The sequence below is a fragment of the Passer domesticus genome, chromosome 5 (assembly GCF_036417665.1).
Source record: "Passer domesticus isolate bPasDom1 chromosome 5, bPasDom1.hap1, whole genome shotgun sequence".
In the NCBI taxonomy this organism is placed as follows: Eukaryota; Metazoa; Chordata; class Aves; order Passeriformes; family Passeridae; genus Passer; species Passer domesticus.
Window position 1 is genome coordinate 46017335 of NC_087478.1, and position 10894 is coordinate 46028228.

General features: G+C 45.3%; 1 protein-coding gene across 5 annotated transcripts in view; it reads right to left on the bottom strand.

Annotated features, from left to right (window-relative positions):
- The window catches only part of GSG1 (germ cell associated 1), a 109049-nt gene that overhangs the window by 26684 nt on the left and 71471 nt on the right, over positions 1-10894 (bottom strand). The window lies entirely within an intron of this gene.

Genomic DNA, 10894 nt, shown 5'->3' on the forward strand with positions numbered 1-10894 from the left:
AGGACAAAAACCCCAAAAACTGCTGTACTAGAAATGTAAGATGACCTGTGCTAGCCCAGACTGAAGAAGCAGTATCTCTTCTCTTGCAATCACCTCACTTAGGAAAGAAGTGTAAGAAACAGAGGAATGTATCCCAGTCTGACTTCTCAGCTCCCATCAGCCTGTTGATTAGGACACTTCTGATGCAGAGGTAACATCTCTGCTGCTGCATTTGACACTCTCCAAAGGAAATGCACTGCACAGATGTGCCAAACACCTTCATGAATTGTCTTCCACCAATGGTCTGTGGCAGAGTTCCATTATTCCTTGATGCCTACGTGGAAAAGTACATAGCTTGTTTATTTTAAACCTGTTGCCTAACCAGTTTATCAGGTGCCATTAGTTTTTGTGATATGGAACTGCATGAATGTTAGTTCTTTGTTGACATTCTCCATACCATTTGTGATTCTCTTTCAGGCATCTCTTCTTCAAGATTAGCAATCTGTGTTTACCCAGAAACTTCTCCTACTTCTGATCATTGTTGATGTCTTCTCTTCTCTTACTAGTGTTTCTTTATGCTCTTCAGTGTAGTAACCAGAAGCACTTGCAACTTTCAGACTTTCAGCAGACCATGAAGTACACAGAAGCATAATCATGTTCTTTGTTTCTTCTGTACTCATTCCTAACATTTCTTTTTGGTTTTTTGACCTCAACAGAGCCTTGAGAGACTGTTTTCAGCAGCCTGTCTGCAATGAATCCAAGAATTCCTTTCTGTGCTGGTAGAAGCTGACTTACAGACATTCAATATATGTGTACAGCCAGACTATTTTCTCCCTAGTGGAATTCCCTTGCATTTGCCACCACTGAATTTCAATACCAGGGAGAGCCCAGGCACTCACTGCCAGGGGATGTTCTGTGACCCTTTGCAGCCGGCTTTATGCTGTGTCTCTGGAATAACTGTGGGATTCAAGTAAACTCGCTGCTCACGTTCCTGTCCAGACAATTACAAGTGTGTTGAATAACACTAGTGCTACCACAGTGAGCACTGTGAGGACCTTCTGATGAGCTCTTTGTCGAGACTGACCATTTGAAGTGCTCAGGTTGGTGCTTGTTTTCTTACTTATGATCCCATTTACAGAGCTCTCCACAGCCAGGGCCTGCCTCTGAGACTGGTCCAGTGCCAATGAGTGCCTGGCACCAGCCCTTACAGATGCAGTGTGCTCAGACAGCAGGTATGTGAGGCCACTCTGTGATAACTAGACCTAGTGGCTTTAATGGCATGGACCTTAAATCAAAAAAATCCAGGGTTACAAGAAACTGAATCCAGATGCTTGCTGGTGTCTGTGTCACTGAGTTTCAGGGCATCTGAGGGCTGCATAGGAAAACCAGGGTTACTGCACAAGGAAGGCTGAGGCTATTCACATCAGTGGAGGATAGGATGCAGATCTGCACCATTGCACTGCAACTCCTCACCTCCATCTACCAAGAGTAGGATGGCTTAGAAACAGATCAGTGGGCCAAGTGTGAGCACAGCACACCTCCCACGCTCCTCTGCTCAGCCAGGATGTCGTCCTAATATCCTCTTCTGAAATACCTCAGCTCCTCAACATTCAGCCCCTCAGAATCCCCCAGCTGGGATTCCAAACTGCAGAATATGCCTTCTGCTCCTGACTCTGCAGCTGCCAAAAACCTCATGGTCATGTGCCCCATGGTTTCAGGTGCCACACTGTCTCCAAGGTGAGAGGGGCCACCTTGGGGGAAAGCAAATAGGAAACTATCCCAGGCATGAAAATGCCTCTGTGGTTCTCAAGACAGGAATTTCTCTCACACCCATCCCCTCCACACTGCTTTGTGCAGTTGCTGAAACAGCAGCAGCAACAGCGGGCAAGTTTAGTCACTCCAGCACCTGGGTATCGATTACACCTGAAGGTGGAAAACAAGCAATCAAAAACAAGGTGTCAGCTTTGCCAGAGGATTCTCCTCAACTCCCAGTTCGGGCCTACTGCCAGTTCTCACCCTGCTGTACTTCAGCATCCCAGCTCTTCCCATGACAGGTGTTTATTCAGGCAGAGGAATTTCACTTTACGAGTCTTCAGGCTTCATGGAAGGCAGAGAATTTCCAGAGCTGCTTTTCCTTGCAGCATTGAGCAACCTAACACCACTGACAGCCAGAACAGGAAAAAAACAGAAGCTTCTTTGTGTCAGGGTCAAGCCCTCCCATTACTTGTTTCTGCCTGCTGACATTTCCCTAGACGGCAAAAGGATTTTTAAATTACAGTGACAAGCTGGCCTTTCTTGTATTAAGAACTCAGCTTCCATGGTACCCAGCAAGTCACGGGCTGAGCAACAGCCTGCCTTCTGAGACTGCTCTCCTGTGAAGAAAAAGCTCCACAGATCTCTGACTCAGAGCCTCTCAGCTTGGCAACGCTCTCCAGGCATTTTGGGAGGGACACAGTGCATACCCAGTGATCCACACTGGCGAGCAGCATCAGCTGCTGCTGGGACAGCGTGCAGTGGAGAACCATCAGCAGTCACTTGTATGACTATTGGGTGGGATCGCTTTCCAGCACAGAGAAAGGCTGGAATTCACGTCTCCAACACAGCCACACATCCTGCTCCTCCAAAAGTGGACAGCAGAGACAACAATAAAACCCCTCTGAGAGATGAAGATGCACATCAGCTACCAAAGACTTTGCAGCTTCCATTTGTCATTGCTGTTTCCATCCTGCTTTCACTCTGCAATCACTTATTTTGGTGGCTGTGGCATGCAGAGATCTCTCTTAACTTACCATACCACACTTCACCGTGCCCACTCTTTGTCCCATGGCAAGGAGATCACCTCTGCATGGAGCCATGAAGGTGACAGCACTGGATTGGAACAAGAGATAGGAGGCAGCACAAGGAACCCCCATAAGCTGTGCAGCCCATAAACATTCTTTGCCTGATCCTAGCTGCTCTGCCCTGCCACACTACTGCTCCTGACACGTGATGAGTCCATCCTTGCTGTAACATTTGGAGGCTTCAAAGGACATCAATACCTCCCTTCTCCTCCACCCTGAGCACTTCTCCTATAGACAAAAGGATTCCACAGCCAGCGAGATGGAGCTGGTGGTGATCTGGCAAGAATAGCTGTCCTGCAAGTGGTCCATGAGTCAGAAGGGCCTCTCTCCCCAGCATCGCAGAAAACATTGTCATTTTAAGGAGTATAACCAGTATAACCATAAGACTTGTAACACAAGTACCACACAGAAGTTCCTAACACGTGTCTCACTGCTTCTTTAGCTACAATAACAGAAATAGAACTTTGGAGTGCCCTATCAGCTGCCTGCACACTGCCCGCCCCAACACACTCACAGCAGCACTGTGGGGAGGATCAGACCCTGCACTCAGAAGACATTTGCCCTGTTCTTCTGGATCTGGTGAAGATGAGGGTGTCTCTTGTTCCTCTGTGCTTCACTTGACCCAAAAAACTCATAATTCATACCAAGCCTAGCCACCACAAAACTGTTATTGCAGGTCTTTCATTTAGCAGGTGCCTCATTTAGCTCAGCTTGACCCTCTAGTCCAATTTAGATGAGTACTATAAAATAGACCCATTCTTTTGCATATCACAGGAGATGTAACATTTTTTTCTCATCAAGGCAGTACCTACAGCTCTACGGGAACACTTAAGCTTCAGTCCAAGGTTCAAAATCTACATTTTTTCAGTTTACCTCCAAAAGTATTCTTCACCTGTAAGGACTCTTTACCTGTATCACATCCTTTGCTTCAATTAACTAATTCTCACTTTTTGTCATATATCTCACAGGGATGGAGGTGTTCAGACACACCTATCAAATCCAAGCAATCATTTTGTGACCTTGAGATGTTTTGCTGAAATTTTTCACGCTCACAAACTATCATCCTTAATAAGCACTCTTGAAATCCAAAACCCCAGGCTTTTAATACTTTGTGCTATAAAATCACCCTCAGAGCCTGGCAATGTGGTGAGTGCTCCCTTTCTCCTTCCTCTTGCTAGCTCATTTCCTCCCCCATATTCCCAGTGTGCAGCTGCACGGGGCCATGACGCCTCTGACTTGACTGGTATGAAAGTATCACAGACCATCCAGGCCATTCCTTAGTCCCACAGCACCCTTTGTGACTATGCTAGAGAGAGATCCCTTGTCATAGGATTTAAGTGAAATCTCTTCAGAAATTAAAACCTTTAGCTTTCACTGTCATTCCCACTGGTAGGGCATATCTGGGGGTGAAACATGTCTGTGAGATCTGTGAATGTCGGAGGGACAGCAACATGTGAAGAGCTCTAAATGACATGATCTGTGTTCTGGGCTATCACATTGCAAGCTCTTCTCCAGCTCTCTCTCTTCTGTCCCTGTTAAGTTGCTTCTAGCTTTATTTCTCTTGCAAGTTCCAAAAGCTCACACCCTCTGAATAGCTAACTTTGAATTTATTTTCCCCCAGATAATAGGTCTGCATTTTTCCAGTTTGAATCTTGTGCTATTATTTCCTGCCCATATCCTGCCTCAAGCACGAGGGAGCCACACAAGCGGTGACTGTACATTACAAAAGCAGAAGGAATGGAGTCACGAAAACTTTTGTGTTTGAGAATGCATAAGGCACAGACAAGGGGTGGGTATGCACGAAGGGAAGCAAAGTATAATTTATTTTTCCTCTCAAAAGTCCAATCAAGAGCTGGCAAGAAGCAAAGGGGGCAGGGAGCAAGGAAAGAGAGAGAGCTTAGTTAAATGCTCAGTCTTTGTGCTGTGGTGAGAGGTTTTTGCCCTCACAAATTCTCTCTTTACCACCAGTTGCTTGACATGGTGGCACTGCTTCAATCCCAGATTCACTAATCAGAAAAACTGCCATGAAGTCAGTTCAAGTTGTTCTGGTTCTGTCCTGCTGCAAATGAGCTCAGAATCTGGCCCATAGTGTGACACAAGTAGATGTTTCCTCTTTCACAAGGGAACCATTGCTCTGCAGTAACAGGAATAATTTCCCTCTCTCTCCCTCTCAGGAAATGACGAAGCAAACCTAGAGATTTTCCCCTCCCTCTTCCATGAAATGGCAACAGAAAGAAGAGGACTTCCCAGCCTCCTGCCAGCTGTCTGCACTTTCTTCAGGAACTTGGAGCTCAGAGGCACTATCCTTACTGGCTGTATCACCCATGGTGCTCAGCCCTCTCTGTCCTGCCCTGACCTTGTCAATGTCTAGCTGTCTTTCCATCCCAGAGACACTTTCCATTTTTTTTGTTTTTCTTATTTTTACTATGCATTGAGCTTGATGTTTTTCCCCCTCCCATCAAGCCTTCTCCTCAAAAGGAGACCAGTATAGGTAACCACTGGGAAGCCCTCCCTGGGCTTTTCTTTCCATTTAGTTGTGAAAGTGATCTGCCTGCTTGGTTTGTTAATATGCCAGGTCCCTTTCAGTCTCTGCCACCTATATTCCCAGGCTAGCACTCTTCCTGCATATCTGTAGAGCCTGTGATGCTATAACATTATTTAAATAAATGCATGCTGAGATTCAAAAAAACAAGATACTGTGGACAGTGAGAAGCAAGTACAAAAGCCTTCACGTGCCTTCCAAACCTTACCTCTGGCTGCAAAAGGAGATTCTACAACATCTGCTCTAAGAAGAAAGTCCAGCAAACTTTGAGTAGAGCTAACACATGCATACAGCACATGGGAGCAGCAGATAAATAGAAATGTATCCCATTATCAAACCTCAATCACAGTGCAAATGGCACCTTGCCCTTGCCTTGGCCTCTTGGCCAAGGTCCATTTCTATGGACAATCAACACAGTTGCAGTCTAGCATTCAGGACAGTCAAGCAGCTAATTCACTTTGTTGTCATTGAATGAAAGAACAATAGTGAGACACTGTCAACTTATGCCATTTCTTCGTGCTTGTAGGATTTTTTTTCCTCTACTAATATGGTAAAACCTGTTGGTGAAGCAATCAGTACTGTGCAGTGCGCACTGCAACAGTCACAGAACACAGAGTTAGAAATGAACCAGGAGCAGGAGAGAGCAACAAAGAAAACCTCTTTGGTTGCCAGAATGCATAAGAAAGGCCTTCATGTGCAGGTGGAGAGCACCACCAACCACCAGCCCTTTGATGTGGAGTGGGAGAGGTTCTTGTGGAAAGTGCCAGCTCAGATGGGTCTGCCAGAGCAGAGGCACCATTTGCACATTATAAGCAAATAGCTTCAGCTGAGCTGTTTCCAATGAAAAAAAAAAAAAAAAAAAGAGAGAGAGACTAAGATGGAGATTCAAGTAAGGGAAAATGAGATGGGGGCAGCAGTTCTCCTGCTTTTATAAAACCACCACATTTTAGATGGCTCTCACCATGCCTTCTTTTACACCAGATGACCGAAAAAATTTACTTTTTCCAGGTTTGGGTCTCGGTTCCTAGCTGCAGCCAGCTCAGGCTGCTTCCTCCATATGCTCAGAACCTCAGCCTGAGATCATGTTCATCCCATCTAACCTAGGAAGCCAAGGCACCTTTGGGCTACCCATCCCCTGAGAACAAGTTTAAACCCCTCCACCAGTTACAAATGGGTTGCCATGAACCCAAGCCCACAGAATCTTCTGCAGCGATCACAATGTGATTGTCAGAGAGTCTCAGAAGCAAGTCCACCCACTGCACAGCAGAATGATACCTCCCTTTCTGACATAAGAACAAAGTTATGGTCCTTTCCAAATGGGAGGACAAAACTAAATTCTAATCACTATGAAACTATGGTAGGAATGATCCCCTTATCTCATGTCCATATCAATATCAATTTTTTTATTCCTGTTAAGAAACAAGGGAACTTTTGGGTCTTCCCAGATGTGATAAGTGAGGTGTGGGGAATGTATTCTAGCACAGATCCCACTTATACTGCTCAAGTCCTGGAAGGAACTATTCCAATTTTTACCTGTTAAAGCTTTGTGACAAACCATGCCTACACAAATGCTATAAACCCAGTGCATTTTCAATTCAATACTTATCTTCCATTTTCAAAAGGTCAGTCAGTCTGGCAACCCTCAGTAATTTTGGGGAAATCATATGTAGCTGTTTCTGTGGGTTTTGTTCATCATACAGTTAGCAGAGTACTTTGGACAGAAATCATCCCTGAATAAAAAAAACCCAAAGCAAACCAACCAAACAAAACAAAAGCCCAAAAAAACCCCCCATAAAACCCAAAACAACAACCCAACCCAAAAACTAATCTGTGAACAGGAAGAGCTACATCTGTTCAGTGTTGACTGTGATCCACCCTTTTCTTGTACCCTTGAGCTTGCAAAGTCAGCCACCCAAAGTACTGGACATCTAGCAGTCCTTGGAAGGACAGGAACATGACAAGACACATTAGAGAAATGACCAAAACCACAGAGGTGGGACTTCCAATATCTGCTTCCTCAAAACTGAGTGAAGCTATAAATAAGGGAACCACCGCCCTTTCCTCTGCAGTGGATGCCTGCTCACATTTGAAGCCCTGCACAGTCAGGCGTGACAAATGCAGTTTATCATACAGCTCTGAGATTTATCCTATGTCTCTGTTAATTCTTGTATCACGTGGATAATCCCACAACACACACAAACGTATCAGTTACACCACTACAGAGCGGTATGAAACTTGCTGGTTTCTATTTCTTTAAACCCACACACCAGCTGAGGCTCAACCCCGCCTTCTCCAAGTCATGACAAGTGCAGAAGTAGTGAACATCACATCACTTCCATTTGTCCTGCAACCAGCCAGCAAGATGATGTACAGAGTAAATAGCACATATAAGAGAGAGGAACTCTTTAGTTAGAAAGACATGCTAATTCGACTGAGGGGGCTTAATATGCAATATGTGTTTGCAGATAGCCAGAAAAACACATCCAAATGGCATACAGTTAAATTCCTGTTAAGAGCATCCCAGAGAGCATGGGAACTCAGTACAGAACTTTTCCAAGCATAGATTCTTGCATCTGCAAAAAGTGCAGAGACATCACGTATGGTCTGTTTCTCCTGGCACCCCCAGTCTCTAAAACAATCTGTTCTAGACATTTCCAGCCAAGTCTGACCATGCCTCTCCCACTCCTAACTTCACACCCCATTTCCCAGTCATATCCTCCAAACCTCCTTTGATCTGGGCTTGCAGAGGCTTAGTGCTTATCTAATGTCACTGTGGACCTTTAATGCCAAAGGCTACTGCTCACAGACAGTAGTAATGTCTGCAAATGTCTGGGGCATGGCAAAACAAGCAGCAGAGTTACAGTAGCTCCAAGCTGCTTGTTTGGGAAGAACTTCAGCAAAGGCATGGCACGCGTGGGAAAGCTTCATCCTCTCATTGCCCATGGAAATGCTAATCCAGATTCTCACATCTTAAATTCTCATGGCTTTCACCTGACCACCTCCAATTAACAAACTGCAGGCATTCAGAAAAGCCTGTGAAATGAGTGATGCTTAAGTCAAGGGACACCATGCAGTATGGCATGGAGATCTTAGGCAATTCAACCTTAGTGTGTCATACCTGCAGAACGCTTAAGAGTTTTGATCTCATGCTGAGATTTTTCATGTCATGGGTTTTCTATTGCAACCTGTCTTGTGGAAACCATGCACCATAAAGGAAGAAATTGCTGCAGACACACAGAAAGACCAGCCTCTTCTCTGGATGAGTGGATAGAGCTGGTTCTCCATCACACACACACACAGACTTATTGAGCTAACCCTTCATCCACAGAAACAGCTACAGAAAATGTTATCAATCTTACCAACTTGAAACTTTCTCCTTCCTTAAGCTACTGGTAGGAAGTTTTCTCACTTCTACACTTTCTCTGTATCCAGATGAAAGGTGGAAGTATCTCAATGAGCTACCAATCTGCTCAGTGGAAGCTGAACTCTCCCCTGACCTCATTGTACCTCAGTGTGAGAGGGTACTCTCTTCTTTGAACCATCATCTTGCTGATGTGCAGAATTGCTCCCAAACAGGAGCATCTATCCGCACTCCTGTTCACTTGACACGTGCTGTTCCCCTCTCTCATACCCTTGACAGGTCTAGCAGCAGGGATGACGCCAGTGGTTGGCAGGGTACCAGTGCTCCTCCAGGGCCACGGTCACAGCCTGTGTGGCCTGTCTGGTTACTCTTCTTCTCTCTGCTGGCTGGGCACCAACACTTCCAGATGGAGAGCTAGGAAGCAATGCTCCTGTGGGGAAGCTGATGCTGCAGAACACCTCCACCTCCCTGTGAAGCCTCTGATATTGGCCATTGCCCGTCATGGCCTCCCAGGTTAGAGAGCAGTTTGTACAAAACTAGTTTGCTCTCTCTGGACAAATAATGCTTTGCCAGTCACAGCTCACTTCATACCCAGCCTCTTAAGGGGCTCCACCGTTATTGCCCCATGTGTCTTTTTGCTACAGGTGTTCTGTCTGCTGGCTGCCACTAAGCAGTTCTGTGATTGCAGGCAGCTGGTCCCTGACAGGTGGGCAGCAACATGGGAACAGGTCTGGGGCAGAGGATACTTCACCACAGCTGAACTCTGGTCAACAGAGTTTGCTTTGAGATCCTGCACTCTAGTATTTTGTATGGAGCTGAGCATCCCTCACTGCAATAAACTCTGCCAAGGGAACAGAGCAGGGAAAATGGATGGTGCAGCTCAATGCAAATGCCAGCTTCTACTGCAGAGAAAGCAAATAAACTTTCCTTTCCCTGAATATTGTATTCATATATATCAAGAAGAACCTTCTAATTCACAGGTATTAAACACAGTTAGGCTTATTTTATCCTTGAGGAAAAAAGACTGTCTTTACTTTCCATCAGTGGAAAAATTCCCACAGGATTGTCTTTGCCCAGCATATGTGTCATTTTTGCTGCTGTTTTATCCATAGCTCTTTTTCTAAGCAGGTTGCTATAGTCTAAAATTAGAACAGACTCATATCAGTAACACCAGACAGAAGGAATAACCTGAAAACCAATAAGATCTTTTAATCTGTGTAGATTTCAAAGAGAACCCGCTTCGTTTTTCAAATAAAGGCAATCCAATGTCATCCTCATTAAATCTGAAAGGCCTTTGTCAGGTATTTTGTCCGTATCTGCCTATCTCTTGCTGGGCCTTGCAAAGGCAGGGTTGGTTCCTTGCCATAGCAGACTGCCAATTCTATCACAGTATGGATTGTATTTTAACACGGATGCTTTCTGACAAACTTCTTCCCCTTTCACCCACATCTCAACCACATCCCTATTCAATCTTGCCTGTAGCATCTACGAGACAACTCCACCAGCCAATTCTCAGCAAATGTAAAGGATCTATTTTTAGAAGTCTTTAAGATGGCAAGAAATGCTGACCTCAGAAAACTGTGAATAACAAGCTCCTTATTTCTTCTTCCCTGCCTGCTCTCTCTGTGGAAGCAAACCACCACTATCTGGCCAAATCACTCCAGAGTCACCACCAGACCAGAGCTGCATTTTGAGCATCTCTACTCCTTGACATATTCCCAAAAATCTTGTCCATGCCAACTCACAGGTCCAATTTGAATTCTCCCGTGCTGTCAGCCTCAGCGACTTCTCTCCATGCAGCACGGGGAGGGGATGTGGTGACTCACCCAGCCTCGGGATCCCCCCTGCCAACCCACTGTTTGTTTGAGTGATTTTATTGTTGAAGCCCTGTTGCCACATTTGTAACTACACATTTTTATTTTTTTTTTATGACAACCAGAAGTTCAGTTTTATAAACAGATGCTGTTGTGGGCCTCTCTTACTCAGCTGGATCAGCGTCAGCCTTTTTTCCAGGCTGCGGTCTCTGTGCTGCACACTGAGTCAGAGGCAGCCCTGCACAGATTTCTTTGAATCGCTGGTTTCCTCCCAGGGACTCTTGACACCCTGCCAACAAAACAGGGCGTAGCTCATTAATTTCATTTTTTTTTTCCTTCTCTTTAAAGGCAGTCTGAT